Genomic DNA, 19,489 nt, shown 5'->3' on the forward strand with positions numbered 1-19,489 from the left:
TGTTCATGAGTATGGATTAGATGTAGAGTGAGACAGACAGACGTATTGGGGCTGCATCTGAGGTCCTGTGGACACTGTACCGGATCATCATGGTAAAGAACATCATGTACGTGGCTCATTATTCATTGCTTTATTATTCGGTCTGACCAGGTCTTTAGTGTTGAGGATCCTAGTAACTGGAAAAGGCCACTTAGACAGAACTACAGCTACAAGAGCCATAACAACCAATAGGACTGATCATTACGCCCAAACCGACAATCCAAAACCGGACCCTGGACTGTCTCCCGAGGTGTCAGCGCACATCCACCGGCGCGGCTCCACCTGAAGCCCGAGGCGTCAGCGCACATCCACCGGCGCGGCTCCACCTGAAGCCCGAGTCGTCAGCGCAGTTCCACCGGCGCGGCTTTACCGAGGCCCGAGGCGTCAGCGCACATCCACCGGCGCGGCTCCACCTGAAGCCCGAGGCGTCAGCGCACATCCACCGGCGCGGCTCCACCTGAAGCCCGAGGCGCCAGCACGGAGTTATCTGACCATGGGTCCGAAGAAGGCACTGACGGCGGAGGAGGGAGACGATATCAAGAAGTCCCTGGACTTTTTGTCTGAGGAAATCTCTGTGGTTAAAATGCAGCAGAAATCCATTATGGAGCTGGTGGAAGAAGTGAAGGCTCTCCGGATCCAGAATGCCGAGAAAGACCGGCGTCTGGTGTACCTGGAGAACCGTGTTGCGGAGTTGGAACAGTACACAAGGATGAACGACGTTATTATTACAGGAATTCATATTAAACCTCGATCCTACGCACGGGCGGTGTCAGAAGACAGCGGAGGGGAGGCCAACGAGCAGGAGGCCAGCTCAGTGGAACAACAGGTGGCTGACTTCCTGCAATCTAAAGGTATTCAAATGGACTGTAATAACATTGAAGCGTGCCACCCCCTGCCCAGGAGAGAGGATGGAGACAAGCGAGCAGTTATAATGAGGTTTGTCAATAGAAAACATAAAATGGCATTGTTAAAACAGGGACGGAAACTCAAAGGAACAAACGTATTCATCAATGAACATCTGACCAAAAGAAACGCAGACATCGCCAGGAAAGCTCGTTTCTTAAAAAAGCAGGGAAAAATTCAACAGACATGGACATCCAACTGCAAAACATTTATCAAATTGAATGGAACACCAGAACAAGCGAAGGTTATGGTAATCAGGAACATCGAGGATCTGGACAAATATGACCAATAAGGTATGAGGACACAAACACATCACAACACCATGACACAGACCAGAGGAACCTATTCATCTACTACATCATCTACATCTGGAGACAAGAAGGATATAACTCAAAGGATTGCTGATCATGGAAAAGTAGAACTGAGAACATTTAAATACACAGACCACAATGTACTGGACTTGGAGCACGATATAGACCCGGACAATAATTTCTTCTCAAATATCAATGACAGTTGTTGCTATTATACAGATGAACAGTTTAATCGGATCATTAGAACGGATAACAAATTATCAATAATCCATTTCAACAGCAGAAGTCTATATGCAAACTTTAACAACAGTAAAGAATATTTAAGTCAGTTTAAAAAAATATTTAACATAATTGCTATATCAGAAACATGGATCAATGAAGATAAAGGAATGGATTTTGAACTGGATGGATATGAATTTAATTGTGTAAACAGAAAGAATAAGAGTGGAGGAGGAGTGGCTGTGTATGTGGATAAGAACATGGATTATAAAATAGTAGACAATATGACAACTGTGATTGATAACTTATTAGAATGTATAACTATTGAAATATGTGAAGAAAAAAGCAAAAATGTATTAGTCAGCTGTATATATAGAGCACCAGGATCTAGTATTGAAACATTCACTGACTGTATGGGAAAAATGTTCTCAAAAACTAATCAAAAAACTGTGTTCATTTGTGGTGACTTAAATATTGATCTGCTCAATCCAAATAAGCATAAAATAACAGATGAATTTATCAGTATAATGTACAGTATGAGTTTATATCCAAAAATCACCAGGCCAAGCAGAATTACATCCCATAGTTCTACCTTAATTGATAATATATTCAGCAATGATATTGAGAATAACACTGTGAGTGGATTATTAATCAATGACATTAGTGATCATCTACCAGTTTTCATCGTTTATAATAGAAACCATCGGCGGAATCAGCCAGAGGAGAAAATAAAATACAGGCGAGTGCGGACAGAGGAAAACATGAACACACTAAAGAAGGATTTACAGGAGCAAAACTGGGAAAAGGTATACAGTGAAAGTGATGTTGATAGTGCATATGAAACTTTTTTTTACAAATATTTACATCATTATATGATAAAAATTGTCCAATTAAACAAGACTACAGAAAACAAAAAATCCAAGCTCGACCATGGATGACGAAAGGGTTATGAAATGCATGTAATAAGAAAAATACACTGTATAGAGAATTCATAAAACTAAAGACTAAAGAGGCAGAAAATAGATATAAGAAATACAAAAATAGATTAACTAATATTATACGGGTATGTAGGAAGGAATATTATAGTAACATATTATATAATAACAAAACAATATTAAAGGAATATGGGATATATTAAATAGCATTATCAAAAATGGTAATAAAAAACAGAGTTACCCTCAGTATTTCATTGATAATAATGTCAACAAGGAAAATAAGGATGAGGTAGTCAACGGTTTTAATAATTTTTTTGTAAATATTGGACCAAGCTTGGCAGAAAAAATTCCCGATTCCCAACCTGAGGATTGGGATAATAATCTCATAGAAAGAAATCCCTGTTCAATGTTCCTCACAGCAGTGGATGGAAAAGAAATTATAGACATTGTGAATAATTGTAAATATAAAACATCTACCGATTTAAATGAAATTGATATGGTGGTGGTAAAACAGGTCATTGAATGGATTGTAGAACCATTAACATACATCTATAACTTATCATTTCAAACCGGTAAATTTCCCAATCAAATGAAAATAGCTAAGGTTGTGCCGCTGTATAAGACTGGGGATAGACACCACTTCACAAATTATAGACCTGTTTCTTTGCTTTCACAATTTTCCAAATTATTAGAAATGTTATTCAATAATAGATTAGACAAATTCATAAATAAACATAAATTACTTACTGATAGTCAATATGGATTCAGAGCACATAGTTCAACATCACTTGCATTAATAGAATCAGTTGAGGAGATTACAATGCCATAGACCACAAATTACATTCAGTTGGAATATTTATAGACCTTAAAAAGGCTTTTGATACAATCAATCATGACATATTAATCAATAAACTTGAACAGTATGGGATTAGGGGGTTGGTGTTGCACTGGGTGAGAAGCTACTTAAGTAACAGAAAACAGTTTGTGAAGTTGGGGGAATATACATCATCATGCTTGGACAATGCTTGTGGCGTCCCACAGGGGTCAGTATTGGGTCCAAAACTGTTTCTAATTTATATAAATGATATTGTCAATGTTTCCAAAATATTAAAATTAGTATTATTTGCAGATGACACAAGCATTTTTGTTCAGGGGGAGATTTGCAGGAGTTACTGAGGAGGATCAGTATAGAAATGGGAAAATTGAAAATATGGTTTGACAGAAACAAATTATCATTAAACTTAAGTAAAACAAAATACATGTTATTTGGCTATTGTAATACAGACATACAGGTTCAATTACAAGTCGAGGGGGTAGATATTGAAAGGGTACATGAAAATAAGTTTCTGGGGGTGATAATAGATGATAAGATAAACTGGAAGACTCATATAAAACATACAAAGTAAACTGTCAAGAAGCATTTCAGTTCTAAACAAAGCGAAACATATTCTGGACCACAACTCACTCCGCATTCTTTACTGCTCACTGGTTTTACCATATTTACAGTACTGTGCAGAGGTATGGGGTAATACTTATAAAGGTACAACACAATCACTATCAGTAATGCAGAAAAGAGCTATAAGAATTATTCATAATACTGGCTATAGAGATCATACAAATCCACTATTTTTACAATCCAAAATCTTAAAATTCACTGACTTGGTTCATTTTCAAACAGTACAAATTGTGTATAAAGCAATAAACAATTTACTTCCAGCAAATATTAAAAATATGTTTTTTAACAGATCAGGGGATTACAGTCTGAGGGGGAAATTTAATTTAAAGCATCAGTGGGCACGAACAACATTAAAAGGTTTCTGTATTTCTGTCTGTGGGGTGAGGATGTGGAACAGATTGGGAGTGGGGCTCAAGCAATGTCCAAGCATGAACCAGTTCAAACAGCGGTACAAAAATATGTTTTTTTCTAGGTATAGGGAGGAGGAAGGGTAATGAGGGTTAGGGTGTTTTTTTTTTTTGCTTCGGCTTGTAAATATATAGTATTTTGTATGTAAGTAGGTATGTGTAGGTGTATATTTATGTTTGTGTATGTATATGTGTATATATATGTATATATGTATATGTGTATATATGTGTATGTATATGTGTATGTATGTGTATGTATATGTATATGTATGTTGATGTGTGTATGTATATGTATATGTGTGTGTATATATATATACATATATATATATATATATATATATATACATATATATATATATATATATATATATATATATACATATATATATATATACATATATATATATATTGATATCGGTTTAGGTGTGTAGGAATCTATGTGTATATGTGGCAAAGGGTATTACTGGTTGTGGGGAAGAAGGGGTAGGGATAAATAAGCTGATGCTTCACCCTACCCCTTTTCGGACATGTTGGGTACACAGTAGGAACTTTTTTGTTGTTGTCTTTACTGATCTATCTTGTAATTGTTGTTGTATCAAATGTTCGAAATAAACAGTTTTCATTCATTCATTCATTCAAAGAAAGAGCTGAGCCAGAAGGAGAGCTGCTTGATTTTCCAGTTAATTTATGCTCCTATCCTCACCTATAGTCATGAACGTTGGGTAATGATTGAGAGGGCAAGGTGGTGGATACAAGCGGGAGAAATTAGATTCCCCCGTTGGGTATCTGGGCTTACGCTCAAGGATAGGGTGAGAAGGTTCCAAAGCCAAGATGGACTCAGAGTAGAGCTGCTGTTTCTTCACATCGAAAGGAGTCAGCTGAGGTGGTTTGGGCATTTGTTGAGGATGACCCCTGGTCATCTCCCTCGGGAGATCTTCCAGGTAGATTGAACTGGGAAGTGGCCGTAGAGAAGACACAGGACAAGCTGAAGAGAATATATTTCCTAGCTGTCTTTGGAATGCCTTGGGATCACCCAAGAAGTGTTAGAGGACTTGGTTGAAGATACGGAAGTGTGGGATGAACTGCTTGGTCAACTGTCACCGTGATCCAGACCCAGATAAGCAGCAAACCTAAGGGCCCCTTCACACATAACATGATTGAAGCCGACTAACGTATGAAGGAGGAATTGCATGCCAGTCGTGAAAAATCAGAGCCGCCTCTAACACCTCGTACACCGACAACTCGCTACAACTATTCACGCACACCAGCAGCTGAAAGACAGAGTGTGCCCTATGAGAGCCCATTCGATCCCTCTCGTGGCAGGTGTCGGCCAAATTCCAGATGACACACATGAACATCCAACAATGCTCGCTGGACACTTTGAAAATGTGTGTCCATTCACGCCGTCAGCATGAAAATAGTGAGCAGACGATCACCTTTGAGCTGGATGTGGAATTTGTGGCCCCACAACTGTGGAGTTACCAACACACATGTGCCATGCATGTGTATCATGCATGTGTTGTGCCCCCCAGTCCCCCCTACAACACATGTGGTATGCATGTGTGTCACCCCCCCCCCCGGCAATACATGGCGTGCATGGTTTTCTCCCCCGCAACACATGTGGCATGCAGGGGAAGGGGGGGGGCATACTTGCATGACATGCTATGTATGTACAGATGGCCAGAGCGCACACTGCACAGCAAGGCACCACTCAGCTGATCGCTGGCCAGAGAGATTCACTGACAGCTGCAAATGACGGCTCAGTACACACGACATGTCACATTAAAAACACAGAGACCACAGCCAGGATAGGTATACAAATAATTACTACAATAACTACATACATAATTACATGCCAAAACAACAACAAAAAAGATCACATAACACAGAAACAAAGAGTGACACTTTGGTCTTTGCACTGAACGGACAGGGGGCATGGCTGGCTGCCAACAGCAGCAGCTGTTGAGATCTCTGGACCTGGACGTCACAGCTGTAGAACACGTACCGTGTTTTGACAGACATAACAGTACAACTGTCCACTGTGATGTGCGTGTGTGTGCTTGCTGTTGTCATTTGGAAATACATAAGACATATATTGCTTTTGCGATGGGCTGGAGCACACGCACAGCGCGCACATTAACAGGCTGTCCCAGGTGAAATGGACCATCAGATCATGTGGACACGCAGCAGGCGATCTGAATGTCATGTCTGTCTGACAGAAAATGCATGTCCTGTGAGCTGTGCACTGCACGACTATGACAAGCCAACAGTGCAACAAACACGCCACTTTCAGTATCACCAAAAATACGCTGTAACAAATGCCATTTTGTTAGTTATTACAGCACTTTTTTTGATGTCATTAAAGATGACAAAAACTTCCTCTTCATCTACATCGTCTAATTTCTCTTTTTTGAAAAAAATGCATTTATCTCCTTGTTGATTTTCGGCATTTTACGCTCCTGTTGTAAGACAGTGATTGTAGTGCAGTGGTAAAGTTTCTTGTCTGTTAATTGAAGCTTTTGTAAATTGCAGGACGCATCCCACGAGTGGCATTTATTTTTTTATTTAATCAGGGATATTTAACCACAGGGTTCTGTATTGGGTCCCCTTTTATTTACTATTTATATCAACCCAGTGATTTTCACTAATTATCCACCAATATCTAATCTATCAGTGTCCGGTGATTGCAGTAATTACTTATATACCCGGCTAGACATAATGGGCCTCATGTATCAATGTTGCGCACTTGTGGCGTAAATTCACAGCGTAAACTTGAAATACACCAAAGTCGCCGTGACATGTATCAAGCAGTGCGCACCTGCCCATTTCTGGCGTACGCCTGCCGTGGAAAATTCTACAGCTAGCCAGGCCCCTGTAGTCGGTGCGGACCAAGGTAGCTTAGCCGCCGTTAGTTACCCCCTGGCAGATCCCGAGCAGCCGGGAAAGCAGGCTGACTGGGTGACTGTGAGGAGGAAGCGTAGTTCTAAACAGAAGCCCTGTGTACACCGCCAACCCGTTCACATCTCTAACCGTTTTTCCCCACTCGACGACACACCCGCCGAGGATCAAACTCTGGTTATTGGCGACTCTGTTTTGCAAAATGTGAAGTTAGCGACACCAGCAACCATAGTCAATTGTCTTCCGGGGGCCAGAGCAGGCGACATTGAAGGAAATTTGAAACTGCTGGCTAAGGCTAAGCGTAAATTTGGTAAGATTGTAATTCACGTCGGCAGTAATGACACCCGGTTACGCCAATCGGAGGTCACTAAAATTAACATTAAATCGGTGTGTAACTTTGCAAAAACAATGTCGGACTCTGTAGTTTTCTCTGGGCCCCTCCCCAATCGGACCGGGAGTGACATGTTTAGCCGCATGTTCTCCTTGAATTGCTGGCTGTCTGAGTGGTGTCCAAAAAATGAGGTGGGCTTCATAGATAATTGGCAAAGCTTCTGGGGAAAACCTGGTCTTGTTAGGAGAGACGGCATCCATCCCACTTTGGATGGAGCAGCTCTCATTTCTAGAAATCTGGCCAATTTTCTTAAATCCTCCAAACCGTGACTATCCAGGGTTGGGACCAGGAAGCAGAGTTGTAGTCTTACACACCTCTCTGCAGCTTCTCTCCCCCTGCCATCCCCTCATTACCCCATCCCCGTAGAGACGGTGCCTGCTCCCAGACTACCAATAACCAGCAAAAATCTATTTAAGCATAAAAATTCAAAAAGAAAAAATAATATAGCACCTTCAACTGCACCACAGACTAAAACAGTTAAATGTGGTCTATTAAACATTAGGTCTCTCTCTTCTAAGTCCCTGTTGGTAAATGATATAATAATTGATCAACATATTGATTTATTCTGCCTTACAGAAACCTGGTTACAGCAGGATGAATATGTTAGTTTAAATGAGTCAACACCCCCGAGTCACACTAACTGTCAGAATGCTCGTAGCACGGGCCGGGGCGGAGGATTAGCAGCAATCTTCCATTCCAGCTTATTAATTAATCAAAAACCCAGACAGAGCTTTAATTCATTTGAAAGCTTGACTCTTAGTCTTGTCCATCCAAATTGGAAGTCCCAAAAACCAGTTTTATTTGTTATTGTCTATCGTCCACCTGGTCGTTACTGTGAGTTTCTCTGTGAATTTTCAGACCTTTTGTCTGACTTAGTGCTTAGCTCAGATAAGATAATTATAGTGGGCGATTTTAACATCCACACAGATGCTGAGAATGACAGCCTCAACACTGCATTTAATCTATTATTAGACTCTATTGGCTTTGCTCAAAAAGTAAATGAGTCCACCCACCACTTTAATCATATCTTAGATCTTGTTCTGACTTATGGTATGGAAATAGAAGACTTAACAGTATTCCCTGAAAACTCCCTTCTGTCTGATCATTTCTTAATAACATTTACATTTACTCTGATGGACTACCCAGCAGTGGGGAATAAGTTTCATTACACTAGAAGTCTTTCAGAAAGCGCTGTAACTAGGTTTAAGGATATGATTCCTTCTTTATGTTCTCTAATGCCATATACCAACACAGTGCAGAGTAGCTACCTAAACTCTGTAAGTGAGATAGAGTATCTCGTCAATAGTTTTACATCCTCATTGAAGACAACTTTGGATGCTGTAGCTCCTCTAAAAAAGGGAGCTTTAAATCAGAAGTGCCTGACTCCGTGGTATAACTCACAAACTCGTAGCTTAAAGCAGATAACCCGTAAGTTGGAGAGGAAATGGCGTCTCACTAACTTAGAAGATCTTCACTTAGCCTGGAAAAAGAGTCTGTTGCTCTATAAAAAAGCCCTCCGTAAAGCTAGGACATCTTTCTACTCATCACTAATTGAAGAAAATAAGAACAACCCCAAGTTTCTTTTCAGCACTGTAGCCAGGCTGACAAAGAGTCAGAGCTCTATTGAGCTGAGTATTCCATTAACTTTAACTAGTAATGACTTCATGACTTTCTTTGCTAACAAAATTTTAACTATTAGAGAAAAAATTACTCATAACCATCCCAAAGACGTATCGTTATCTTTGGCTGCTTTCAGTGATGCCGGTATTTGGTTAGACTCTTTCTCTCCGATTGTTCTGTCTGAGTTATTTTCATTAGTTACTTCATCCAAACCATCAACATGTTTATTAGACCCCATTCCTACCAGGCTGCTCAAGGAAGCCCTACCATTATTTAATGCTTCGATCTTAAATATGATCAATCTATCTTTGTTAGTTGGCTATGTACCACAGGCTTTTAAGGTGGCAGTAATTAAACCATTACTTAAAAAGCCATCACTTGACCCAGCTATCTTAGCTAATTATAGGCCAATCTCCAACCTTCCTTTTCTCTCAAAAATTCTTGAAAGGGTAGTTGTAAAACAGCTAACTGATCATCTGCAGAGGAATGGTCTATTTGAAGAGTTTCAGTCAGGTTTTAGAATTCATCATAGTACAGAAACAGCATTAGTGAAGGTTACAAATGATCTTCTTATGGCCTCGGACAGTGGACTCATCTCTGTGCTTGTTCTGTTAGACCTCAGTGCTGCTTTTGATACTGTTGACCATAAAATTTTATTACAGAGATTAGAGCATGCCATAGGTATTAAAGGCACTGCGCTGCGGTGGTTTGAATCATATTTGTCTAATAGATTACAATTTGTTCATGTAAATGGGGAATCTTCTTCACAGACTAAAGTTAATTATGGAGTTCCACAAGGTTCTGTGCTAGGACCAATTTTATTCACTTTATACATGCTTCCCTTAGGCAGTATTATTAGACGGTATTGCTTAAATTTTCATTGTTACGCAGATGATACCCAGCTTATCTATCCATGAAGCCAGAGGACACACACCAATTAGCTAAACTGCAGGATTGTCTTACAGACATAAAGACATGGATGACCTCTAATTTCCTGCTTTTAAACTCAGATAAAACTGGAGTTATTGTACTTGGCCCCACAAATCTTAGAAACATGGTGTCTAACCAGATCCTTACTGTGGATGGCATTACCCTGACCTCTAGTAATACTGTGAGAAATCTTGGAGTCATTTTTGATCAGGATATGTCATTCAAAGCGCATATTAAACAAATATGTAGGACTGCTTTTTTGCATTTACGCAATATCTCTAAAATCAGAAAGGTCTTGTCTCAGAGTGATGCTGAAAAACTAATTCATGCATTTATTTCCTCTAGGCTGGACTATTGTAATTCATTATTATCAGGTTGTCCTAAAAGTTCCCTAAAAAGCCTTCAGTTAATTCAAAATGCTGCAGCTAGAGTACTGACGGGGACTAGAAGGAGAGAGCATATCTCACCCATATTGGCCTCTCTTCATTGGCTTCCTGTTAATTCTAGAATAGAATTTAAAATTCTTCTTCTTACTTCTAAGGTTTTGAATAATCAGGTCCCATCTTATCTTAGGGACCTCGTAGTACCATATCACCCCAATAGAGCGCTTCGCTCTCAGACTGCAGGCTTACTTGTAGTTCCTAGGGTTTGTAAGAGTAGAATGGGAGGCAGAGCCTTCAGCTTTCAGGCTCCTCTCCTGTGGAACCAGCTCCCAATTCAGATCAGGGAGACAGACACCCTCTCTACTTTTAAGATTAGGCTTAAAAGTTTCCTTTTTGCTAAAGCTTATAGTTAGGGCTGGATCAGGTGACCCTGAACCATCCCTTAGTTATGCTGCTATAGACGTAGACTGCTGGGGGGTTCCCATGATGCACTGTTTCTTTCTCTTTTTGCTCTGTATGCACCACTCTGCATTTAATCATTAGTGATCGATCTCTGCTCCCCTCCACAGCATGTCTTTTTCCTGGTTCTCTCCCTCAGCCCCAACCAGTCCCAGCAGAAGAGTGCCCCTCCCTGAGCCTGGTTCTGCTGGAGGTTTCTTCCTGTTAAAAGGGAGTTTTTCCTTCCCACTGTAGCCAAGTGCTTGCTCACAGGGGGTCATTTTGACCGTTAGGGTTTTACATAATTATTGTATGGCCTTGCCTTACAATATAAAGCGCCTTGGGGCAACTGTTTGTTGTGATTTGGCGCTATATAAAAAAATTGATTGATTGATTGATTGATCTTGATAAATGCAGCGGGTGGAAATGATCGTAATTATAATAAACACACCCATAAATATTCAGACTCCACTTCAGACACACCCTCATTTTACAGCATGGAAGCCAGGAAGACGGCAATGAAAAAGAACTTCACCAATCACGACGCGTGCCAATAGAGTGTCAAAAGCAGCCGTCGTATCAGTTGTTTTGGAGTATATAATCAATAAAGTGTTACAGTGGTCCCTCATTAATCGCTGGAGTTATGTTCTAAAAAATAGCCCGAAATACGCGAAACCGCGACGTAGTCAGTGTTATTTTTTACAATTATTATAGATGTTTCAAAGCTGTAAAACCCCTCACTACACAGTTTATACACTTTCTCAATCAAGCATGAACATTTTCTCAGTTTTCTCTCGTGTGTAAACACTCTCAAAGTTCAAACCTTAGTAGGAAAATAATACCAAACTGTTTCAGGCCCAAACATTTGTTTGAGAAATAAAAATAGAAAGTTTTCCTATAAATAATTATGATGGCATTTAGAACTAACAAATTAATTTTAACGATCAACGAACGAGGTCGGACACATAAGAAATTATTACTAGTGACTGACCAGTATGTCACAGATTGCGCCTCTGCGTCCTGGCACTGCGCCTTTTCCCACTCACATCTCGCTGCAGCAGGTGTGTGTTTCCGAGTGACAAACACAGTTATGAAAAAAAAAAAGGCATGCAAAATTGGACTAAATACTCTGCGAGGCCACGACAGGTGAACGGCGTTATAGCGAGGGACCACTGTATTCTCTTTTCACATGTCAATAATATTTGCTCGCTCAGTTAATAAGACACGCCTAATCTGTCAGATTTCTTTATTTTTTAAATGTATTTCTGTATTTATTTTATTTAAAAGCCATCACTTGACCCAGCTATCTTAACTAATTATAGGCCAATCTCCAACCTTCCTTTTCTCTCAAAAATTCTTGAAAGGGTAGTTGTAAAACAGCTAACTGATCATCTGCAGAGGAATGGTCTATTTGAAGAGTTTCAGTCAGGTTTTAGAATTCATCATAGTACAGAAACAGCATTAGTGAAGGTTACAAATGATCTTCTTATGGCCTCGGACAGTGGACTCATCTCTGTGCTTGTTCTGTTAGACCTCAGTGCTGCTTTTGATACTGTTGACCATAAAATTTTATTACAGAGATTAGAGCATGCCATAGGTATTAAAGGCACTGCGCTGCGGTGGTTTGAATCGTATTTGTCTAATAGATTACAATTTGTTCATGTAAATGGGGAATCTTCTTCACAGACTAAAGTTAATTATGGAGTTCCACAAGGTTCTGTGCTAGGACCAATTTTATTTACTTTATACATGCTTCCCTTAGGCAGTATTATTAGACGGTATTGCTTAAATTTTCATTGTTACGCAGATGATACCCAGCTTTATCTATCCATGAAGCCAGAGGACACACACCAATTAGCTAAACTGCAGGATTGTCTTACAGACATAAAGACATGGATGACCTCTAATTTCCTGCTTTTAAACTCAGATAAAACTGAAGTTATTGTACTTGGCCCCACAAATCTTAGAAACATGGTGTCTAACCAATCAAAAAATTGATTGATTGATTGATTTATTGTGACAACCGAATGGAGATGACAAAACCTGGTTGCAGCACGGGTGAATTAAGGGAATGACGGAACTACAGTTGTTATTATCAATTTCATTGTCTAAAACGATCACACCACATAAAGTTAAGCTCAGCGCTGCTCTGGCTCCAGGCTAGAAGTCTGGAGAAAAGGGCGTGCAGCGCTGTCTTTGCAGTCAGCGCTGTAGCCACGGATCGTGCTCCATAACAATCCCGCAAAAGCGGGATTTGTATTGATTATTATGTAGTATAATCAGGAAAGTGTTATTTATGTAACATATGCATTGATTTGTATAATGGCACTGTTTATCATGTTGATCATCTTAATTTTTATGTGGATTCCAGCGCTGGTTCATTTTGGTGTATAATTTACACCACCTCTCGACCTGGTGTATATTTTCAGCGCAGCGTACGCCAACGACCACATTGATAAATGCCAAGTAGCGCAGCCATTTTGGCGTACACCCCATATACGCTCAAATATCGCCGTACGCAACGTAGATACTTGAGGCCCAATGAGAGCACACGCTTCATTCATGTTATTTCATGACTGTACGTCTGTGACCATGCGTCATATACAGAGGCACAGAGGGATCACACACAGTAAAATTACCAATGTAAAACTAACACTGACAGTGTCAAATGAACACTACCAGTGTACATATGGTCCTACTCTGGTGAGAATGGGACCATATGTGTGCCTGTGTATGTATGTGCATGTGTACATGCATGCATGTGTGCATGTTATTATCTGTTTTAATCTGGTTTTTATCTGTTTTATTATGCTGTTTTAAAGGCCAGTTCCCCATATCGAAGTTGGCGCACCAGGCATGTCGGAGACATTTGTCTGCGACAAGCCTGCATTCAGCTGTGAAGACATATAGGAACACTTGGATCCCATCAATAACAGAACCAAGGGTGGATTACTGCATGAGTTTGCAAATCACATGGAGCCCACATTAATGTCCACCAAAACATTTTGGAGAACACAGATAATAACACAAAGTGTAACACAGAATAATAAATATTATACATACAACTGTGAACTTTGCTCCATTGCATGATGGAAACTGATGCACCACAGGATGGGCCAATATTGCTAAGTTTATTCAAGCCAAATTTATAAATCATGCACAATATTTTGGGGCCCTCCTTGAAACAGAATTTCAACGTATTTTGTTTTTTTATTATTATTTACACTGAACAAAATATAAATGCAACACTTTTGTTTTTGCTCCTATTTTTCAGGAGCTGAACTCAAAGATCTAAAATATTTTCTATAAACACAAAAGACCTATTTCTCTCTAATATTGTTCAGAAATCTGTCTAAATCTGTGTTAGTGAGCACTTCTCCTTTGCCGAGATAATCCAATCCACTTTACAGGTGTGGCATATCAAGATGCTGATTACACAGCATGATTATTGCATAGGTGTGCCTCAGGCTGGCCACAATAAAAGGCCACTCTGAATTTCCAATTTCTCATCAAACTATGTACAACCCCTGGCAAAAATTATGGAATCACCGGCCTCGGATGATGTTCATTCAGTTGTTTAATTTTGTAGAAAAAAAGCAGATCACAGACATGACACAAAACTAAAGTCATTTCAAATGGCAACTTTCTGGCTTTAAGAAACACTATAAGAAATCAAGAAAAAAAGATTGTGACAGTCAGTAACGGTTACTTTTTTAGACCAAGCAGAGGAAAAATATGGAATCACTCAATTCTGAGGAATAAATTATGGAATCACCCTGTAAATTTTCATCCCCCAAACTAACACCTGCATCAAATCAGATCTGCTCATTGACATTGACCCTATGTGTCTTTTTGCAAGGAATGTTTTCACAGTTTTTGCTCTATGGCAAGATGCATTATCATCTTGAAAAATGATTTCATCATCCCAAACATCCTTTCAATTGTCCAAAATATCAACGTAAACTTGTGCATTTCTTGATGATGTAATGACAGCCATCTCCCCAGTGCCTTTACCTGACATGCAGCCCCATATCATCAATGACTGTGGAAATTTACATGTTCTCTCAGGCAGTCATCTTTATAAATCTCATTGGAACGGCACCAAACAAAGTTCCAGCATCATCACCTTGCCCAATGCAGATTCGAGATTCATCACTGAATATGACTTTCATCCAGTCATCCACAGTCCACGATTGCTTTTCCTTAGCCCATTGTAACCTTGTTTTTTTCTGTTTAGGTGTTAATAATGGCTTTTGTTTAGCTTTTCTGCATGTAAATCCCATTTCCTTTAGGCGGTTTCTTACAGTTCGGTCACAGACGTTGACTCCAGTTTCCTCCCATTCGTTCCTCATTTGTTTTGTTGTGCATTTTTCAATTTTTGAGACATATTGCTTTAAGTTTTCTGTCTTGACGCTTTGATGTCTTCCTTGGTCTACCAGTATGTTTGCCTTTAACAACCTTCCCATGTTGTTTGTATTTGGTCCAGAGTTTAGACACAGCTGACTGTGAACAACCAACATCTTTTGCAACATTGCGTGATGATTTACCCTCTTTTAAGAGTTTGATAATCCTCTCCTTTGTTTCAATTGACATCTCTCGTGTTGGAGCCATGGTTCATGTCAGTCCACTTGGTGCAACAGCTCTCCAAGGTGTGATCACTCCTTTTTAGATGCAGACTAACAAGCAGATCTGATATGATGCAGGTGTTAGTTTTGGGTTGAAAATTTACAGGGTGATTCCATAATTTTTTCCTCAGAATTGAGTGATTCCATATTATTTTCCTCTGCTTGGTCTAAAAAAGTAACCGTTACTGACTGCCACAATCTTTTTTCTTGATTTCTTATAGTGTTTCTTAAAGCCAGAAAGTTGCCATTTGAAATGACTTTAGTTTTGTGTCATGTCTGTGATCTGCTTTTTTTCTACAAAATTAAACAACTGAATGAACATCCTCCGAGGCCGGTGATTCCATAATTTGTGCCAGGGGTTGTAATTATGCACTTAATATAATACAAAATCACTTGACAAGTCACATTTCAGAAAGATATAATTACTTGTTTATGGAAATATGTCTTAAAAATTTGACCTTGGAAATAGCTTGTTTTAAGTTATTTCTGAAATAAAAGAAAACAAGAAGGCAAAAACATCTGCCAGTGGAACATGTGAAAATTCACTTGTTAAGATGTCTTGAAATTCACTGAAAGCTATATTTTATGAATATTAGGAAGTGTTATAGCTTTTATAAGCATTGCAGCATCTTAAAAATTGTCATGATGATCAGAAATGCTGTTTTGTCTCACAAATGAAAATGAAGATATTCCAAGAGTCTTCCACTTAGAAGATTTTTTATTTATTTTATGTTGAAATTACACAAATAAACTTGGTAAGACTGTGTTTTTCTCTTGGGCTTCCTTTATATCAGTCATTAATAAATACAAATACTATGGTACTGCATAATAAATCAGTCTGGAGAGTGACTGTGCAAGGAGACTAGTGAGGGAAGCCACCAAGAAACCCTGACTACCGTGAAACAGTTACAGGTTCCTGTTGCTGTAACTGGAGAAATTGTGCCTTATGCAGCTTTTGTCTGTTGCATCACCACTTATAGAGCTTCATGTGTAATAATCATGTTGTTTAATAAACATCTTGATATGCCACAGTGGCCATGTGGACGGATTATCTTGGCAAAGGAGCCATGCTCACGAATGTGAATCTTAACAAATTTCTGAACAAAATGTGAACAAGCATTCTGTGTGCAAAGAAGGACTTTGATCTTTTACTTCAACCAATGAAAAATGGGAACAAAAACAAAGGTGTTATCCTGATGTTTTTGTCTGAGTGTAGAATTGTTAGTACAGTAGTGTTCAGAATAACAGTAATGCTATGTGACTAAAAAGATTAATCAGGTTTTGAGTATATTTCTTATTGTCACATGGGAAACAAGGTACCAGTAGATTCAGTAGATTCTCACAAATCCAACAAGACCAAGCATTCATGACATGCACACTCTTAAGGCTATGAAATTGGGCTATTGGTAAAAAAAAAAAAGTAGAAAAGGGAGTGTTCACAATAATAATAGTGTGACATTCAGTCAGTGAGTTCATCAATTTTGTGGAACAAACAGGTGTGAATCAGGTGTCCCCTATTTAAGGATGAAGCCAGCACCTGTTGAACATGCTTTTCTCTTTAAAAGCCTGAGGAAAATGGGACGTTCAAGACATTGTTCAGAAGAACAGCGTAGTTTGATTAAAAACTTGATTGGAGAGGGGAAAACTTATACGCAGGTGCAAAAAATTATAGGCTGTTCATCTACAATGATCTCCAATGCTTTAAAATGGACAAAAAAACCAGAGACGCGTGGAAGAAAATGGAAAACAACCATCAAAATGGATAGAAGAATAACCAGAATGGCAAAGGCTCACCCATTGATCAGCTCCAGGATGATCAAAGACAGTCTGGAGTTACCTGTAAATGCTGTGACAGTTAGAAGATGCCTGTGTTAAGCTAATTTAATTGCAAGAATCCCCCACAAAGTCCCTTTGTTATATAAAAGACATGTGCAGAAGAGGTTACAATTTGCCAAAGAACACATCAACTGGCCTAAAGAGAAATGGAGGAATATTTTGTGGACTGATGAGAGTAAAATTGTTCTTTTTGGGTCCAAGGGCCACAGACAGTTTGTGAGACGACCCCCAAACTCTGAATTCAAGCCAGAGTTCACAGTGAAGACAGTGAAGCATGGTGGTGCAAGCATCATGATATGGGCATGTTTCTCCTACTATTATGTGTTGGGCCTATATATCGCATACCAGGTATCATGGATCAGTTTGGATATGTCAAAATACTTGAAGAGGTCATGTTGCCTTATGCTGAAGAGGACATGCCCTTGAAATGGGTGTTTCAACAAGACAATGACCCCAAACACACTAGTAAACAAGCAAAATCTTGGTTCCAAACCAACAAAATTAATGCCTCGCAGATGTGAAGAAATCATGAAAAACTGTGGTTATACAACTAAATACTAGTTTGGTGATTCACAGGATTGCTAAAAAAGCAGTTTGAACATAATAGTTTTGAGTTTGTAGTGTCAACAGCAGATGCTGCTATTATTGTGAATTTGACGAACTCACTGACTGAATGCCACACTACTATTATTGTGAACACCCCCTTTTCTACTTTTTTTTACTAATAGCCCAATTTCATAGCCTTAAGAGTGTGCATATCATGAATGCTTGGTCTTGTTGGATTTGTGAGAATCTACTGAATCTACTGGTACCTTGTTTCCCATGTAACAATAAGAAATATACTCAAAACCTGGATTAATCTTTTTAGTCACATAGCACTACTATTATTCTGAACACTACTGTATAAGAGTAGAGAATGGCTTCTCCAGGTACACATGTGAAATTTAAGGGTCATACAAAACAGGCACTATTATGCTCCAGGTCTTTTATAACAGAGTTCTTCAAAGATCTATTATGCACCCAGGTTTATTTTCCAACAGTGTAATCACTGGGTATTTTAAGTCAGTGTTTTGGTGTATCTCATTTTGTGATAATGACAGCTGTATTTGCTTATCAAATTTCACTATCTACCTCATCTTATTTCAGTGATTACTATAATAGCTTTTTGTTCCTAAATGAAAAGAAACATCAGTGATCTTAGTGGTCAACAGGACCCGTGATTAGCCGCAAAGCATCAAAAGCAACCTGATCAGCCTGTCTGTCTTTAGATTATGGTCATTGTGGATGATAAAAAACACCAACATGGCCCAATAATCGGAGGCTCACGAGTCCCAACATAAATTGTTCAAAACCAAAACTGTCAAAGCTGAATATGCAGTAGTTTTGATGGCATTACTGAAGGACATTTTGCGGACCCGCTTACAGACTCCATTATGAATGAATGAATGAATGAATGAATGAATTTATTCAGCACACAAAACAATAATAAAACTCACAACAAAACATCTCAGTAACAAACCTGTGTGACCGAAAGGGTGAGGGCAGAAGCAAAGCTTATAAATACCCACCCTTTATACCATAAAAATAAGAAATGCACATGTACACACACACACACACACACACACACATATATATATGTATATATCTATATATCTATATATATATATATATATATATATATATATACACATACATACAGCCCAGTCTCACGTTTTTTTTCGTGCTCCCATGACAAAATGAGTCAATTTTTTTAACTCACTATTACTAACCCTACTCCTACCCCCAACCCTAACCTTATCTATAACCTAATCCTACTCCTCCCCCCAACCATAACCACCCTCAATCCCCCGCTTCACTTTTAATTTTGTGCAGCCATCACGGAATGAATTACAATGAAGTCATGCTGCCGTGAAGAAAATGATGTGCTTTTCGTAACAGTAACACGAACCAATAGATTAATGTATATTTTGTGCTGCTGGATCACGACTTGCTGTGAGACTGGGTTGATATATACAACCCCAACTCCAGTGAAGTTGGGACGTTGTGTAAAATATAAATAAAAACAGAATACGATTTGCAAATCCTCATCAACCTATAT

General features: G+C 39.0%; 1 protein-coding gene across 1 annotated transcript in view; it reads left to right on the forward strand.

The window, feature by feature from the left end:
- The window catches only part of si:ch211-26b3.4 (connector enhancer of kinase suppressor of ras 2), a 438,839-nt gene that overhangs the window by 400,641 nt on the left and 18,709 nt on the right, over window positions 1-19,489 (forward strand). The window lies entirely within an intron of this gene.

This window comes from Thalassophryne amazonica, chromosome 11, assembly GCF_902500255.1.
Source record: "Thalassophryne amazonica chromosome 11, fThaAma1.1, whole genome shotgun sequence".
Classification (NCBI taxonomy): Eukaryota; Metazoa; Chordata; class Actinopteri; order Batrachoidiformes; family Batrachoididae; genus Thalassophryne; species Thalassophryne amazonica.